Source organism: Lactuca sativa, chromosome 7 (assembly GCF_002870075.4).
Source record: "Lactuca sativa cultivar Salinas chromosome 7, Lsat_Salinas_v11, whole genome shotgun sequence".
NCBI lineage: Eukaryota > Viridiplantae > Streptophyta > Magnoliopsida > Asterales > Asteraceae > Lactuca > Lactuca sativa.
The window spans coordinates 149,811,899-149,830,658 of NC_056629.2; the positions used below are offsets into that span (position 1 = coordinate 149,811,899).

Sequence of the window (18,760 nt, forward strand, 5' to 3'; positions counted from 1 at the left end):
AAATTCAACACGATAATAGCACAAAACGTTGTGCCCGTGTTCAAAAGACGTGTATTTAGTAGCTAACCACGTTGTTTTTTTTCGTGTTTAAATAAACTTTTTTACAAGAACTTATGTATGACATTATGTAAATAGTTATTTTTTGTTATTTTTGTCGTGTTTTTATTGAGTCGTATTCGTGTTAACGAAAAAAAACACGCTATCATGTTGCTTCATGTTCGGGTTAACAAAAAAATAATTTGTATCGTATTGTGTTAAGCAAAAACACATAACGACAGCCTGATTTACCACCTTTTTAGTCTCCTGCAACATAAGAAACATAATACAATTAGTTTTGCACTATTTTAAGCCTATTTATTGTGTAAATACTAAAAAGACCTCTAAACTTTTAATCGAATATTAACTAGAAAATATAATGTATTCGAGTGCCTCCAGACAACTCGAATGTAGACATCTCTTCATTTTTTCCATCAATCATCGAAGAAAAAGCTGCTTAAAAATTCAAGATATTATCTATGAAATTAGATATATTTAGACAATGCATACTTCAAATCCAGTAAAAATAACATGTTTGAATAGACCAAAGTACCCCTAGCAGTAAGGCTTATTACCAACACAAATACAGGTCAAACAAACAGTCAACCAATTAGGGTCTCCCTCTTCATTATGAGAGAGACCAAGAATCAATCAATTGGGACCCAGGAACATCAAACAAGCAATGCTGAAGCAACAAGCCAACAAGAAAGCTTGAAGCACAATAGCAATCTCAGATCAGAGACTCAATTTGAGAACTTTTAGGTACAAATTTGAGGTTTAAATGGATGCAATTCTTGTTCATATGGCAAGAAATGATGCATCTTATGGTGTTACAAAAACAAATTCCACCAATAGCCACAGTCTATTATAACAATAAAAGTTCAACAAATCAGCTAGTTTGAGTTCTGATGAAGTAATACATCTCATCATCATTTTAGCTTTATAATTTGCAGGACAACAAGCAGTGCATCCAAACTGTCCTACATAAGATCACTACAATCATTAAAAAAAATAGTTACCTTTGGACAATAATAACAAAGAATTTAAGTAGAGTTCTAAATAACAGTTTATAGCAATAAAAGAGCATCCCACACAGAATTGTATTGGTGTTCCTGTTATTGATATGAATATGATATCATAATTTCAGTTGCTAATGTTGAAGCCTAAAGAAGAAAAGGAACTGTTATAAACTTCCAACCTCTATCATCTATCATTATCATTAAGGAGTGAATCATGAGGATAATCTGTCATATCGAATTAGTAGCTTTATTCCAAACTAATCATTATACTTGTTGAAATGCCAAAGAAAACCATTAAAGTATGCAACTTTAGACATTTTGTGATTGTTAATTGTTATTAAACACACATGATGCATCCAGAACTTGCACCAATTCAAATTAAGAAGAAAGGAAACCAACAGAAGCTTCAAGGACACAACAGTCTACAGCGATCTCTAAAGATCAAAATTGTATAATAGACATGATGCCTGATTATGAACTGATTCTACCAGACTATTTAGACAAGGAGGTTAACACATTCCATCTACATTCATTAGCAATTGATCATAGCGTTTGTCATGTGAATCCATATAAGCATCATAAAACGCAGCAAATAATAAGAAATCAATACGTTGGTTAGCGAGATAAGCTTAAAAATGGATTAAATCTAAGAGGATCAGATAGCGGTACCTTTCTGGAGCTATTGAATTAAAAAACTAGTGAAATACGCCGGCGAATCTGCAGCGATCGATCGAGCGAATTAGGGCAAAAAAAAATTTGGACCATTTCTCGATTTGTGCGTGTCATCCTTGCGCAGGGGCCATGCTAATCTTCTCTGTATCGTTCCAATTTTATCGGATGTCCCCGAAGGGACGATGTATGATGCGAGGCAAGGCTATATAAAGCATAAACGCCTTTCAATAGCCACCGATGTGGGAAGCCATGAATTGCAGCATTTTCACCACGAATCAAAAGAGAAAAGTTAGAAATCGATCAGGATGGAAAACCCTAATTTTTACTTTCTTCTTCGTTTTACCTCAAAGTCAACATACACAGCAAAACGAGCAAGTCGCAAGGTGAACTAGTAAAAAATCAAGATGGGTGCTGTTTATTTTCTATTTAATTGTTAACGGTACAAAACAAAAGTCGCTATATTATTTATTTTATCAAAAAAAAAAAAAAAAAAAAAAAAAAAAAAAAAAAAAAAAACCATCCTTTTTTTTTTAACAAAAGAATTTCACTTATTTAATTTTCTCAATAAATAGCTATTACCCATATCCAAAGAATTGCATCAAAGCCTTGCATAATTTCTCTTGTATTCATTGGAAGCCGTTTGCTAAGAATGGTATTACGGGTACTTGGCGAAATATTTTTCAAATAGCTTGGGAGCTTAAGGATTGGGATATCTCCCTACAGGAGCTTTTTTTGTAAAAATCTGGGGATTGGTGATCAAACTCATTTTTGGAATGATAAATGGTACGGTGATTTGGCTTTAAAAGATATTTTTCCAAGTTTATATAAGATTGAAGCTAATAAGAATAGCATGGTCTCAGGGAGGGTTATGATTGATGAGAATGTTGTGTTTATTGGTGATTGGAAAAGGCCACCAAGAAGGGGCATTGAATCTGAGGAGCTGGCGAGAGTGATAGATGTTGTTGCGGGTTCCCGCTTCTGTAATCGTCTGGACTCGTGGTTGTGGAAAGGTGACTTGACAGGAATTTTTCGGTCAGTTCATTGATGGCATAGAAGTTGTATGATGTTGGTACTTTGCAGAGCTTCTTTCGGATAAATTGGATTCTGATCAAAATTATGTGTTTTGTTTGGAGGATGCTTTTGAATAGGATTCTGGTAGCTTGTAATTTGGTCCAAAAAGGGATTGTGCTTAACTCAATTGTTTGCGCGATGTGCGGAAATGCTGAGGAGTACGCCAACCACGTGTTTTTCTCATGTTCTTTTTCTTCTTTGATTTGGAATTGGTTTTCTTCTTGGTGTGGTGTGATCCTGTTGATTCCGAGTTGCATAGAAGATTTCTTTTTTGCTTAAAAGTTTGGTTATTGGTAAAAAGCGGAAGAAGCTCTTTTTGGCCTTGTTAAATACGGTGTTGTGGTTCATTTGGAAGGCGAGAAACTCAATGGTGTTCAGCAGTAGGAGATGTTCCCCTTTTAGAACGGCAGATGATATCCAATTAGTTGCTTTCAATTGGATCAAGCATAGGTCTTTGTTTAAATCTATCTGTTGGTTTGATTGGTGCATGTCTCCTTTTAATGTTTGTACTTTGTAATCTTTTGCTAGCTTCTTGCTAGTTTTTTAGTGCATTTGTCGTTCCAAAAAATAAAAAAACGCAAATCGAAATGCGTTTTTTTCTGTTAACTAAGCCGAAAGTCAAATTTTTTTTATTTTGTCCACAATATGTCATTGTTGGTCAACAATTGTGAGTGCTGTGACCCATACTTGGGAGGGTTCTAGTGCGTTTTGCAATTTCATAATTTTTTTTTTTTGTAGATTTTCAATATATAGTTATATTTTTAAAATCCACGTTACAAACACAAAGAAATAGCACAAATTCAATCAAAAGGCTTAATGTATTGATTCTAATTACTCAAAACCATGTAAACAAAAGATAGACTAAACTGTACAAATGATCCATGTGGTTCGCTCAAATTTGCCACTTTGTCCAAAAAAGTTTGCACTAGCACCAGAGGTCCAAAGTTTTCATTTTGTTGCTTGTTTGGCCCAATCTATTTTGTTTTGTTTCAAAATGACAGATTTGCCCTTGTTAATATGATTTTCTCTTTTTTGTTAATTGTTTTCCTGATTTTCAGATTTAAATAAAAAATAAAAAATAAAATTAAATATTTCTCTCTCTCTCTCTCACGCTTTTATTTCTTCATTTTCTTCTTTATTTTTATGGTAAAAACGGCACCGGAGGTGGATGTATTTCCGGTGACCATCAAGAACAACTCCACCGGCGAGCCAAGGGGCTGCCAGCGCCACCATCAACACCTCCCTCACCACCAACTGATGCCTCCGTTAATGCTTCCTTCTTCTCGGATCAACAGAGTATCGAAGACCTCCATCATCTTTTATGTTTTGCTGCCGATCACAACAGAAAAGGAATGAAGGCTTCAGGGATAACCTTCTGCCGGCACCCCTCCTCGTAACTGTGTAACCACCATAGATAAACCACCATAGGACCAACTTTTCTTTGTTTCCCTGATGTTTCTTTTATGCTTCCGTTCAAGTTCTTTCTTCCCCAGACAAGGACTGGAGAAACCCACTCCCAACCCTCCTTCTCATCCCCTTTCTATGGAGGATCACCACCCACACACATCCCCCTCAATTTGTTGTTGCTTCCAATCGGTTCCCTCTTCTCGATCGGGCAAAGGCAGAGGACTGAAGTCCTTATTCCTCATTCGTGTGTTGTTGAACGGTTGGATCAGAAGAAGAAAGAAGATGATGGCGGTTTCAAGATGAACAAACCACAAGCCTTAACACCGTCCACGCCGTCTCTCGACCCTCCTGGCACCATCAAACGACCCTCATGTGAGCTTCAGCTTCAAAGGATGCCACCATTCTCATTTCCTAAAACCCTAGGGTTTTCAGAGGTTGTCGTTGCTTCAATCCCTAGCTTCGATTTATGTGTCACAGCCTGGAGCTTTTAGGGTTAGGGTTTCGCTGCTAGAGCTTCAATCTGGTGGCGTTCATCTTTTCTGTCGGTGTTGTTCATCTTTTCTGCCGGTGGTGTTCATGATTTCCGGTAAGAGTAAAGATTGGGTGAGGGAGTAAGGGTGGTGACGTTCTGTGAGAGAGAGAGAGAGAGAGAGAGAGAGAGAGAGAGAGAGAGAGAGAGAGAGAGAGAGAGAGAGAGAGAGAGAGAGAGAGAGAGAGAGAGAGAGAGAGAGAGAGAGAGAGAGAGACTTTTAATTTTTAATTTTTTTTATTTTGTTATAAAAAATTTATAAAAATAAAATAGAAAATGCAAATTTTCTTTTTTCTTTTTTTCTTTTAATCAAAAAAAGTATTTAAGTAATAAAATAACTTAAAAAGAAAAAAAAATAAAGGCAAAATAGTCATTATGAAAAAGTTTATAGAAAATTGGACTAAAATCGCAACAAAATGAAAAGTTTGGACCTCTGGTGCTAGTCCAACCCTTTTTGGACCAAAGTGGCAATTTTCAGCTAATCACAGTGACCATTTGTGCAGTTTTGTCCAAAAGATAACACTAATGACAAAATTACATCTCCATCATTAGCACTAACTGCGTTAGTTAAGTTTCGAGTTCAAGTCATGAAATTATTAGTAGAATCAACTAAAACGGAAATAACAGAGCATGCTTTCTGTTAGGTTCATAAAAGCAATATTAAATGGATCTTGATATATATAACTGACGTCTAACATAATATTAACTAAGGAGCATGAAACAACACTAAGAGACAACAACCATTTATCCTTCTCTAACTTTTTGAACAAGTCAACTTCTCAAAGAAAATCCCAACCCCAAATCATTCCTATTTCACCTGCATTCATACTTAACTTGTTAGCGGATCCAGCTTAACTTGCTAGAGGGTATTGGATGAAAAGAACATGAAAATGGTTGCAATCAATCTACTCACATACATAGTTAGATATAGATTGAAGGGCATAGTTATATCATTGAAAGTGAGATAACATGTGTATTGAACAACTGGTACTTAAGGAAGTTCCTTAAGTATCATGAAAAGTTAACAGCTTAACACAGACTAGTCAGAAATATCATCCATACCTTACCTTCATCATCAATTGATGCTATCAGCCATTCAGGATTAATGAATTTTTCATATTTCCATGTTGTTGCTATGAAGTATAAACATGGCATCATAATTTCAGTAACTAATGTTCAAGCCTGAAGATAAAAAAGAACTCTTGTAAACTTCCAACCACTATCATTATCATTAAGGACTGAATCATGTATCTAACCAATCATATCATATTTGTGGCTTTATTCCAAACCAACCATTATACTTGTTGAAATGCCAACGAAAACTAGTAAAGTATGTTAAAGTATGCAACTTTAGACAGTTTGTGATTGTTAATTGCTATCAAACACCTAGAAGTTGCACCAATTCAAATTAAGAACAAAGGAAACCAACAGAAGCTATTGAAGACAATAACTACATCAAACAGAAATAGAAAAACCCTCATCTCCACCTCTAAAAAAGACGGTTGTATCAACAGAAAGGTATTGGCAAGCCCCACACTTCTATCTAGTTAATTTTGGCTTAATATATGTCGAACTAAAAACCATAATCCATGCAAGAACCCTAATATATAACTTTTCCCATTTTACCCTTTGGATCCAAAACACAACCCGAGGGCTTAGATCATATAACCAATATATCAACATCCAATAGGGTCTAAACCATATTCCCTTGGAGCCCAAGACCTTTACATGATCCATTTATTGCCTACAATCCTGAAATAAAAAACTTCTCGAAACAAAATGTTACATAAAATGACTTTAATAACCTTGGGGTATTTATTTTTCTTTTTTCTTTCATTTTTTTAAATATATAATAGTTATTTATTTATTTTAATAATTAAAAAAAAAGGGTCCACCTCTCTCTCTTTCTCCATGAGATTTTTGGGTGTTTTGTGTTTTAGTTTTCCCCCCAAAATTGAGACTTTTCTTGTATGGGATCTGTTCGTATTTTCTAGATCTAGATAGTCGATAATCATCGAAACAAATAAAAAAAACAAAAAAAATCTATAGAAGAAAAAAATGATCATGAAATATTCATGTGTTTATTTTGATTTGGCGATGTAGCTGAATATGAGGTTTTCATTGAAATGGCTCTGAACTATTCTCAATGGCTAGTTTTTCCTGCTCATACATCCGAAGACAATCTGATTTCACCTTCAAGGATCATGAATAAGTATGTCGTGGAAGGCATGTCAGACAAAAGTAGAGAAAGCTTCGTTAAGCCAGAAATCCATGATCGTTTTGGTGGCTCGCCAGATCCAGTTGCTACATACATAATCGACTTATCACCTTCAGACCCATTTGGTATGGAGATCGATATCAACACCATTTTCACGGCCATCACTAGGTGGCTTGAAGATTTTGAAGTGGACTACATGAAATATGTCAGAAACAACTAAGGGGGAAACAGCCACGATACTGGTGCTGGGTCTAATGTTGCCGAAGATGCTAATGTCAAAGACGCTACTGTGGTCGTGGAGGGGTTCTTTCCGGCGAAAAGGATAGGGCTAGAGGAATGCTCAACGATATAAACCGGGAGGAGGCACATGGAATTATGGATAAAGGAGAAGAACGAAGCAACAAAGGCTGCTATTGACTTCTGCAGTTAAGGGGATGTTGCCCTCTTGACCGCGAAAAAATTCCACCTCCGGTGGAGGTTTTTTTGATTAAAACTGCAGAAGAAGGGAGGCAGCAACAAGTATCAGGGGATGTTTGGCTTGCTTGTCATCGAGAAAAAAGAAGGAAACATGGCTGAACGAAGGGTAGCAACCTCTGTTTTCTGCTTGGGTTTTCCAATATGAGAGAGAGAGAGAGAGAGAGAGAGAGAGAGAGAGAGAGAGAGAGAGAGAGAGAGGTGGACCTTTTTTTAATTATTAAAATAAATATTATAATAAATAAATAACTATTAGATTTAAAAAATGAAAGAAAAATAAAAAATAAATATCTCAAAGGTATTAAAACCATTTTGGGTATTACAACCATTTTACTTTACTGGGCGACCAAATTCGCAACGAAACTAGCTTAAAAGGACCACAAATCCAAAAAATCAAAATTTGGACTAAATCGTATGAAAAAAAATACATACCACAAGACCATTATATATCAATTAACAAATTAAAAAGAAGAAAATCGTCCATACAGATATCAATATTTGAAAAAAAAAAGGTCATCATCGGTCAAATATTAGGCACAAACATTACAATTCGTGAGTCAATTGCATTCTGTATTGAGGTTCTGATGTCGTGTTGTATTCATGTTCAAAATTTAAACGATAATAGCACAAAACTTTGTGTTCGTGTTCAAAAGACGTGTATTTAGCAGTTAACTATGTTGTTTTATGTTATTTTTTGTCGTGTTTAAATAAACTTTTTTACAAGAACTTATGTATGAGATTATGCAAATAGTCAGTTTTTGTTATTTTTGTCGTATTATCGTGTTTTTTTTTTTTTTTGAGTCGTATTCGTGTTAATGAAAAACAACACGCTATCACGTCGTGTCCGGGTTAACAAAAAATAATTTGTATCGTATTGTGTTAAGCAAAAACACATAACGACAGCCCGATTTACCACCTTTCCATGGATCAGTCTCCTGCAACATAAGAAACATATTACAATTAGTTTTGCATTATTTTAAGCCTGGTTATTGTGTAAATACTAAAAAGACCTCTAAACTTTTAACGAATATTAACCGGAAAATATAATGTATTCGAGCGCCTCCATACAACTCGGATGTAGACATCTCTTCATTATTTCCATCAATCATCGAAGAAAAAGCTGCTTAAATTCAAGATATTATCTATGAAATTAGATATTTACACAATGCATACTGCTAAAAATAACATGTTTGAATAGGCCAAAGTACCCCTAGTAGTAAGACTTATTACCAACACAAATACAGGTCAAACAAACAGTCAACCAATTAGAGTCTCCCTCTTCTATCCGAGGAGGTTAGGTTTACCATTTAAGTAAAAAAGATACACCTATATATACAATGATTAGACCATTGTACTTTTTGAACAGTTTGATAAACCATTAAACAGGTTATCCATGATTATCCATGGTTTTTATGAACGCTCATAATAGAGAAGTTTCATTAAGACAGAGACCAAGAATCAATCAATTGGGACCCAGGAACATCAAACAAGCAACAAGCCAACAACAAAATTTAAAAATAAACACAGTGAAAGGCATTAGCTTTTGCAATGTAAAAAGTTGTCGGTTTTAATCATCTGATCATGTAAGAAAGAGTAGGATTTATTTAGAAAGATGTAAAACAACAAATATTGGGTTAAATGCAAGAAACAACAACATACGATTCATTTATTTGTTTATTATATTGCAACTTACTTTGAGCTTTTCTTATCATAATATTTAGCTTTGCAACTTCTACTTAATTATAGCAATGTCCTCTAGATACAAGGCGAGTTTCATTGCTATAATTGGGTAGATTTTATCAAGTATAAAGTCCTAATAAGAGAAAATTTGATAATCTAAAATTTGTAGTTATACACAAGAGATATGGTTGAGGTAATGAAAAAAATGGTTGTAAGATAATAATTTACAATGGTTAAAACTAAAAGAAAAACAAATTTGTAATCAAACATTTAGTATACCTCAACCCTAAAAAAATCAACCTAAAACTTAATTGAAAAGAAAGTTTTCAAATTATTATTTTCTATAAAATTTGAAATAATTTCAATTTTCAAAGGTTTTGAGAGAGTTTTTCCAAGTTTGTGATTGTTAATTGTTATTAAACACACATGATACATCCAGAACTTGCAACAATTCAAATTAAGAAGAAAGGAAACCAACAGAAGCTTCAAGGACACAACAGTCTACAGCGACCTCTAAAGATCAAAGTTGTATAATAGACTTGAATACTTGATGTCTGATTATGAACTGATTCCACCAGACTATTTATACAAGGAACTTAACACATTCCATCTACATTCATTAGCAATGGATCATAGCGTTTGTCATGTGAATCCATATAAGCATCATAAAACGCAGCAAATAACAAGAAATCAATAATCTGTTTAGCGAGATAAGGTAAAAAAGGGATTAAATCTAAGAGGATCAGATAGCGTACCTTTCTGGAGCTATTGAATTAAAAAAACTAGTGAAATACGCCGCCCAATCTGCAGGAATCGATCTAGCAAATTGGGGCAAAAAAAAATTCGGACATACGCCGCTGAATCTGCAGCAATCGATCGAGCGAATTAGGGCAAAAAAAAAAAAATTTGGACCATTTCTCGATTTGTGCGTGTCATCCTTGCGCAGGGGCCATGCTAATCTTCTCTGTATCGTTCCAATTTTATCGGATGTCCCCGAAGGGACGATGTATGATGCGAGGCAAGACTATATAAAACATAAACGGCTTTCAATAGCCACCGATGTGGGAAGCCATGAATTGCAGCATTTTCACCACGAATCAAAAGAGAAAAGTTAGAAATCGATCAGGATGGAAAACCCTAATTTTTACTTTCTTCTTCGTTTTACCTCAAAGTCAACAATACTGGAACCCATCAAAGTCAACATACACAGCAAAATAGCAAGTCACAAGGTGAATTACTAAAAAAATCAAGATGGGTGCTGTTTATTTTCTAGGGATAATGACTTGAAAGGGTAACGAACTTTCGACTTTTTTCATATTTAGTCACTAAATTTTTTTTCGTTATCTATTTGCCATTGAACTATTGAAATTGTTCATATTTTACCTTTATGACCGGCTGTTACCGGTCATAAGGGTAAAATATAAACAGTTTCAATAGTTTAGTGGCAAATAGATAACGAAAAAAAGTTTAGTGACTAAATGTGAACAAAATCGAAAGTTCGTTTCCCTCTTAAAAGTTCAATGACTAAATGTGAATAAACTTCCTATTGTATTATGTTTTAGCAAATTATTTATTTTTGTTTAATTGTAGCAACATTTGTTGATTAAGAAATCTATGAAATAAAAAAACAAAATGTAACATCCGGATTTCCAGGCATCATAATTTAAGTATTTTTCTTTTGAGTTAAGAAGAGAGACTCAACGAGTTGACGCCTCAACTCGTCGAGTAAGGTCGCGACTGATGACTCGGATTAATGAATGGACTCGACGAGTCCGCACTGTTGGCAGAAACCCTAAATCTTTGGGCCCGAGCCATATTTAAAGGCACTTATGGCCTTCAATTGCGACTACCTTTCCCATAAGTGAGAACCCTAGCGAGCTTGAGTGTGTAGAGTGAGAAGAAGAGCTATCTTGAGCTTCTTGGTGTGATTTTGCAAGAAAGGAGAAGAGCTCCAGCAAAAGGGACCAAGGAAGGTTATTGTTCTGATTTATTCAAGCAAGGAGCTTTATTCTGAGGTATAAAAATGAACCCCTTTCCTTCCCTATTGTGTAGATTCCATTTTGGGGTTAGGGCATGAATCACTTCATCTTCGGGGTTTTGAATGCCTCAAACCCCTCTTGCAAGTTTGTGTTATAGATCTGGACCCTTCTAGGTCCAGAGAGCCAAGAATATGAAGCTTTAGTAGAGTAAACCTTGGGGTTTGAAGTTAGGAAGCATTTATGGGATTTTTATGGTATATGTAGTTACATTCATCTTACACATAGATATGAAGTATTTTATATAAATTACGTGTTATGTGTGCATAGTATTTGAATACTTGTTGTCTATGCTGGATGAATGATTTTATACATGTTTTAAAAGATTTAAAACGGTATATTTATTTTATATCTACAAATATGTTGCGGATGAAACATGGGTAAATGAAATAGTTGGTGTGATGAAATAAAATGATGATAGAAAGGTGATGATGATTAGGTAAATAGATGATGATGAATAGGTGATGTAGGATGAAAGGAGATACCATAACCTTAACCGGCAATGTGGCGATGTAGTCATCTACCAGAGTATAGACGGCGACCACGAACTATTCTAGACAACCCAATGGAAACACCAGCATGCCCATAACTTGTAGGTGATGAATTACGAGTTCAGACGATGTTGTAACTACGTATTCATGCAATGATACTCTAACCCCTTACTATGAATTACGAGTTCAGACGATGTTGTAACTACGTATTCATGGGATGTCACAAATTTCGCATGCCAAACCAATGGTCATAATTCACATTAGTGAAAATGGTTCATTTTTTTGTAAAACAAAAATCATATTGAAAATTTTGATTTTTTATTTTGGAAAATGTCAAACCATTGGTTTTTTATTTCGGTTTTGGTTTTTTGTTTTTCTTTTTAAATATATTTTCAGGGTTTTTTTTTTTTTTTTATTTCATAGATTTCTTCATCAACAAATGTTGCTACAATTTAACAAAAATAAATAATTTGCTAAAACATAATACAAGAGGAAGTTTGTTCACATTTAATCATTGAACTTTTTAGAGGGAAACGAACTTTCGATTTTGTTCATATTTTGTCACTAAACTTTTTTTCGTTATCTATTTGCCACTAAACTATTGAAACTGTTCACATTTTACCCTTATGACCGGTAACAGCCGGTCATAAGGGTAAAATATGAACAGTTTCAATAGTTCAATAGCAAATAGATAACGAAAAAAAGTTTAGTGACTAAATGTGAAAAAAGTCAAAAGTTCGTTACCCTTTCAAGTCATTACCCCTATTTTCTATTTAATTGTTAACGGTACAAAAGAAAAGTCGCTATATTATTTATTTTATCAAAAAGAAAATCCCATCCTTTCTTTTAACAAAAGAATTTCACTTATTTAATTTTCTCAATAAATAACTATTATCTGGTTTATTAGCAAATGACTTTTATGTGAATGCAAGTAATAAATTATAGCTATTACCGAAATCGAAAGGCGTTTTTTCTGTTAACCAAGCCGAAAGTCAATTTTTTTTTGTCCACAATATGTCGTTGTTGGTCAACAATTGTTTGTGATGTGACCCATACTCGGGAGGGTTCTAGTGCATTTTGCAATTTCATAATTTTGTTTTTTTTTTTTTTTGTGAATTTTCAATATATAGTTATATTTTTAAATCCACATTGCAAACACAACGAAATAGCACAAATTCAATCAATAGGCTTAATGTATTGATTCTAATTACTCAAAACCATGTAAACAAAAGATAAAGCTAATGACAAAATTACCCCTCCATCATTAGCACTAATTGCGCTAGTTCGTTTCGAATTTAAGTTTTGAAATTATTAGTAGAATCAACTAAAACGGAAATAGCAGAGCATGCTTTCTGTTAGGTTCATAAAAGCAATATTAAATGGATCTTGATATAACTGACGTCTAACATAATATTAACTAAGGAGCATGAAACAACACTAAAAGACAACAACCACCGTAGAGTATCTCAATTCCCAACACAGAACTCATGAACCGGAAATAACCTTTATAGACCATTATACCATCCAATCTTGAATAGCAACCAAAGAAGGAAAAACAACATTTCGTCTGGTGTACATTCTTCAACAGAAAATGTTGTGAAAACAGTAATTGCAACAAATATTAAAAAATTAGGAAAAAAAAAAAGCAAGACTTTTAGTTATAAACTCAGGGCCTTCAAATAGGATGCAGTAATAACACATCAATGGATGCACATTGGTATTTCTTACAAATGGCCTTAAACAAATTATAGCACCTCCAAATGAATGTCTAGATGAAACATTAAGCACAAGAAATGATCAATCAACATAATTAGTCATTACAAACCATTATTAACCCATTAAAATAATGAATGAATGAGAGTCTTATTTTGTAAACAAAGAGGAAAACCATTTGGCTTCCTTTAAATCCTTTCTAATAAACACCCATCTTCCTTGTAGCCTACTGTGTGAAAAGAACATAAAAATGATTGCAATCAATCTAATCACATACATAGTTAGATATATAGATTGAAGGACATACTTATAACATTGAAAAAATGAAAGCCCTATATTTGTAAATCTGCATATTGTGGCCATTGCATCCGAAAAGAAGTTGTGTCATTCAAAAGCATACACAAACCTATATTTGTGATCATCACCATGTTAGTAATATTTAGAAATTATTTATTTGAAGTATTTTAGACTATTGTAGACTTTTGTTTGTAGTTCGGCATCTTTCACTTAATTCAGTTGTTAAATCTCCTACTCTTATTTAAAAACACTTTGTCTATAAGCTATCTTTAACAGTAATTATTGTTTGGTAAAATACAACAGATAAGTTATGTGATAAATGTAATATGCCATAAAATAATACTTATATTATAATTAAAAATCACCCACGAACTTAAATGCAATGTCCTAATAAGAGAATTTTGAAAGTACAATGTTACAAGTGATGAGATATTTTAAAGTGGAATGTTTTAATAAAAAACTGAAATTACAATATTGTGATGATAGACATGAAAGTGAGATAACATGTGCATTGAACAACTGATACTTAAGGAAGTTCCTTAAGTATCATGAAAAGTTAACAGCTTAACAGGGACTAGTCAGAAATATCATGCATGCCTTACTCATCAATTGATGCTATCAGCCATTCAGGACTAATGAATTTCCCATATTTCCATGTTGTTGTTGCTATGAATATGACATCATAATTTCAGTTACTAATGTCCAAGCCTGAAGACAAAAAAGAACTCTAATAAACTTCCAACCACATGGAAGTTTATTAAGGACTGAATCATGTGTCTAACACTGAATCATTAAGGACTGAATCATGTGTCTAACCAATCATATCAGATTTGTGGCTTTATTCCAAACTAACCATTATACTTGTTGAAATGCCAACGAAAACCAGTAAAGTATGTTAAAGTATACAACTTTAGACAGTTTGTGATTGTTAATTGCTATCAAACACACATGATACACCCAGAAGTTGCACCAATTCCAATTAAGAACAAAGGAAACCAACAGAAGCTATTGAAGACAATAACTACATCAAACAGAAATAGAAAACCCCTCATATCCACCTCTAAAAAAGACAGTTGTATAATAAAGTCGATGCCTGATTATTAACTGATTCTACCAGACTATTCAGACAAGGAGCTTAGCATATTCCATTATAATCATTAGCAATGATCATAGCGTTTGTTTTGTGAATCCCATATAAGCATCAGAAATTGCTTCAAATAACAAGAAATCAATAAGTTTTTTTAGCGAGATAAGCGAAAAAATGATATTCCATCTAAGAGGATCTGATAGCGGTACCTTTCTGGACCGAATCTGAAAAAGAGATGCAGCAATCGATCGAATTAGGGCAAAAAAAAATTTGGACCATTTCTCGATTTGTGCGTGTCATCCTTGCGCAGGGGCCATGCTAATCTTCTCTGTATCGTTCCAATTTTATCGGATGTCCCCGAAGGGACGAACTATAATCGAAGGCGAAGCACTATAAAATCAAAAGCTTAAGTTCCAGCCACCGATGTGGGAAGCTATGCCATTGTTTCAATCAGACGACAATCTAACTATTTAGTTGTAAACCCTAATTTTCACTGCATTCTTTTGGTTTTACCACTTCAGAGTGAAGATGGTGAAACCCTATCGGTATAGGCACCAAACCAACCACAGTACCAGACTAGTATAGATAGAAAGGAGTGAATCGTGTTTTTTTTTTCTTCCATAAATTATATATACATATAAATTTTAAACCCCCTTTATGAACAGTAAAAGTAGCCCATTTTTCACTTTAGCCTCTTGACTTTTATGTTTGTGTGTTTTGTTAACTTTAACCCTTGGTCAAATTATTTTTACATCCCGGTTAATATTTTGTCATTGGTTTTTATTTTACTCTGTGGTCAATGCCTGAATTAGTGTCCTGCACATGTGTTATGTCCCCTCTTCCACCTCCCCTGCTCCCAATTAGATGTGTTTCTCACTCCTTTTTTCCTATCCCTTACACCGACTCTTTCAGTTTTCATCATTTCTTGCTCATGACACCCCCAACGACTTCTGAGATTGATCGACAATAGCCTTCTTCGATTTCGGCCATATCGCAGCCGACTAAACTGACGACTATTTTAGCCGATTTAATTATTTGAATTTAATTATGACATTAGACAAATTGAACCGTAATTTGGTTGGTTCAGATGATATTTGAATTTAGTCCTGCATACGTTACCAGGTGCTTCTCTCTTCTCCTTCCTTAAAATCAATTCAATACCCATTTTATGTTTGGTTAATTTCAGATGAGATGATGTCGTTTGTTCCAGGTACCTCACTCGCCTCTATGGTACCCCAAAAATACATTTCGGTTATACATACCATAAATATTGAAGGCTTCTAACCCCCACAACGCGGGGGAACCTTCTCTGGTTATAATTATATTAGATACCGCATTATAAAAAGTTGGCCGGAAAAACAAAATCGCAAATAGAAAACTGTAAAAAAAAAAAAAAAAAAAAACAAAAACGAAGATAAAACTAATGGTTTGGTTTCTACTTTTTTAGAAAACGAAATGTTTAGTTTAGTTTCGGTTTTAGAAATAAAAAAAAACGCAAAAAACCCGAACTACACTGATTTGTATATATAAATATATTTTATTTACATATATCATATACAAACCTATGTAATTTTATAACAATTGGTAGCACGTTGAGTTGGCTAATATGGTGCACACATGAATTTGAGGTTTAGGGTTCAAATTCCTTAAACTTATTTTTTTTGATTTTTAGTTGTTGTGATTTACTCATCCCACATCGGCTAGTTGGTAAAATTCCTTCTTCCTCTCTAATTATAAATATATTGATCAAATTGTAAACTTCCACGTTATATTACATCTAATCTCACATTGATTGATGGATATACAAGTATTCTCTTTATCTATAAAATATGAAAATCGACATACAAACTTTAATAGTTGGAGTTTGATTAGATATTAATTTGGGAGGCCGAAACTTCTTTTTTTAATATAAAATTTTATTGTTGCGGACGGGGTTTAAAAAATCGAACCGTGTTAACTAAAACCAAAAAAAAAAAAAAAAACACAACCGATCGGTTTAATGTGGTTTTGGTTTTGAATATCAAAAACTGGTATGTGTGTTATTCGATTCGGTTTGGTCAGAAACCACTCTAAAATGCACCATGTTCACCCTAATAAAAAGTGAGGATAATATTTAAACTAGTCAGAAATTAAAATATTGTTAATAAAAATAACTTATTTTTTGGTAAATTAGCAAAATAACCAACCATTTTAAACGGGTTATTTCATATTCGATTTGGGACCATCCTATTCAGGTTTTGGATTCAGTTCTTCGTAATGCTCTTTTCCACCACATTTGGAATTGTCAAAATCTTGATCAAAGTGTCCTTCATACACAACAAAAGTTGCAATCTTTGTTGCATCCAAGAAAATGTTGTCATCCTCGTCAAATATAAACCTAGAAAGCTAGTCCAACAAACGAGACTCAAAATTACATAACCAACATGTCAAAATGAAAAAGTTGGCTGAAAATGAAATTGGTCAAACGGGTCAAAATATGCCCAAAATACATAAAAGAACTTATACTATCAACCTAGGGTGGTAACATTTTTAGCAACTTGTCATATTTTGAGTTTCATGTCATTTTTCTTTTTTAGCACTTAATTTTGAGTGGTAGCACTCCTAACATTTTTTTTTTAAATGAAGAAAATAGGTTTAAAGAATTAAATGGCGGTCAATGATCCTGTCAATTCGCCTTCATCCAATTACAAGCCAAACAAACATTATCTCTCATTTCGTTACGTCTGAAACAAGGAAACCATAGCAAGCCCCCTAGCGAACGTCAGGCAGCGGTGTTCCAAATGCGCAGGGCCGGTCCATAGGTTTTCAATGCCTAGGGCGACAAAATTATTAACGCCCCGTGTTTGTATCGTACAATGAAAAATAGAACATGTACAATACAGTTCCGAAGCAAAAAAAAAAAAAGCAACTAATAAGATGAATAAAGAATGGAACTATGGAAAAAATAAATATTAGACCCTTATCTTGGTTTGCTTCGGCAAAAATATCAAGCATATAAAGAGTAGCTATTTGAACAACTGGTAATTCAGTGCCACCCATCTCCAATGAGTGCTTATTGTAGAAAACAAACATATACAAAGAACAATTCAAAAATTAATCAACTCACAAAGGTTATAATACATTCATAATGAAAACTAAAAATTCCTACAATTAATTATCCAAGTTGCTTTTGGAATAAAAAAAAATATCTTTTTGTAAAGCAAATTAAGCTCCAAGTTGTTGAAATCAGTCAAATCAAGATTTAAGGGAGAATACAACGATATGTGCTCATAGAAAAAGAAAATATCAATATAATAATTCCTATGAACGCCATTAGCACCATTTTCCAACTTTAACCTAACTTTAACAAAAGAAACTATAGAACATAACAAGTAATATTTTCATTTAGATACGATACATACAAAAGAACAAAACCTTCTTTTAGGCAAAAAATCAAAAGACTAACTTTCATGATCATTCTTTGGCTGATGTAACATAACCTAATATGCCCTTGGTTTTTTCTAAACCATAAAAAAAACAATACAAAAACAGTGATATAAGTTCTAAAGTGAGGATATAGCAGCACCATAATATCAAATATTATCCGTTTTTTATTCAGCATTAGGACGAGTCACACCACTCCAGCAGCCAATGTTGAGGAAAGCAAAAAATATGAAGAAAAAAATAGAAGTAGCAGTATTAATCCAATTAACTAAAAAGAAAATTTTCATACAAAAAGAAGAATTAACAAGAAAATCAACAAGGAATAGAAGAATACCTTCCGAATCAGTAATCACATATTCCAATCCTCATTTCATGTTTTGGACAACAAAATAAAAGATCTACAACTACAAAACGAACAACAAGCAAACATAACTGTAACATCCAGATTTCTAGGTACATTAATTATTCATTTATATTGGAGATTTTGGAGGGACTCGGCGAGTTGACGATTAGACTCGCCGAGTAGGATCGCGAATTCTATCCGGTTTAATGACCGGACTCGGCGAGTCGACTAGTGGACTCGGCGAGTCCGCGCTGTTTAATGAAA

The 18,760-nt window shown here is 33.8% G+C and overlaps 3 long non-coding RNA genes and 3 other non-coding genes across 8 annotated transcripts; all 6 read right to left on the bottom strand.

Annotated features, from left to right (window-relative positions):
- Window positions 1-747: 747 nt before the first annotated feature.
- Window positions 748-2,193, bottom strand: LOC111911474 (uncharacterized). Of its 2 annotated transcripts, none has more exons than XR_002856868.2 (2): window positions 1,725-2,193; window positions 748-1,011 (listed from the first exon to the last, which is right to left on the bottom strand). It is a non-coding gene; the product is annotated as an uncharacterized LOC111911474 (long non-coding RNA). The 2 variants fall into 2 exon arrangements; XR_008225097.1 differs by having other exon boundaries at window positions 748-1,029.
- Window positions 1,806-1,908, bottom strand: LOC111911502 (U6 spliceosomal RNA). Its single transcript, XR_002856878.1, has one exon. It is a non-coding gene; the product is annotated as a U6 spliceosomal RNA (small nuclear RNA).
- A 5,510-nt stretch (window positions 2,194-7,703) lies between the features above and the next one.
- LOC111911477 (uncharacterized) lies at window positions 7,704-10,301 on the bottom strand. Of its 2 annotated transcripts, none has more exons than XR_006185255.2 (3): window positions 9,862-10,301; window positions 8,437-8,546; window positions 7,704-8,361 (listed from the first exon to the last, which is right to left on the bottom strand). It is a non-coding gene; the product is annotated as an uncharacterized LOC111911477 (long non-coding RNA). The 2 variants fall into 2 exon arrangements; XR_002856872.3 differs by having other exon boundaries at window positions 8,462-8,546; window positions 9,862-10,298.
- Window positions 10,007-10,109, bottom strand: LOC111911498 (U6 spliceosomal RNA). The gene has a single exon (XR_002856874.1). It is a non-coding gene; the product is annotated as a U6 spliceosomal RNA (small nuclear RNA).
- Window positions 10,302-14,498: 4,197 nt separating the features above from the next.
- Window positions 14,499-16,169, bottom strand: LOC111911476 (uncharacterized). The gene is made up of 2 exons (XR_002856870.3): window positions 14,940-16,169; window positions 14,499-14,854 (listed from the first exon to the last, which is right to left on the bottom strand). It is a non-coding gene; the product is annotated as an uncharacterized LOC111911476 (long non-coding RNA).
- Window positions 14,995-15,097, bottom strand: LOC111911503 (U6 spliceosomal RNA). Its single transcript, XR_002856879.1, has one exon. It is a non-coding gene; the product is annotated as a U6 spliceosomal RNA (small nuclear RNA).
- Window positions 16,170-18,760: the final 2,591 nt, after the last annotated feature.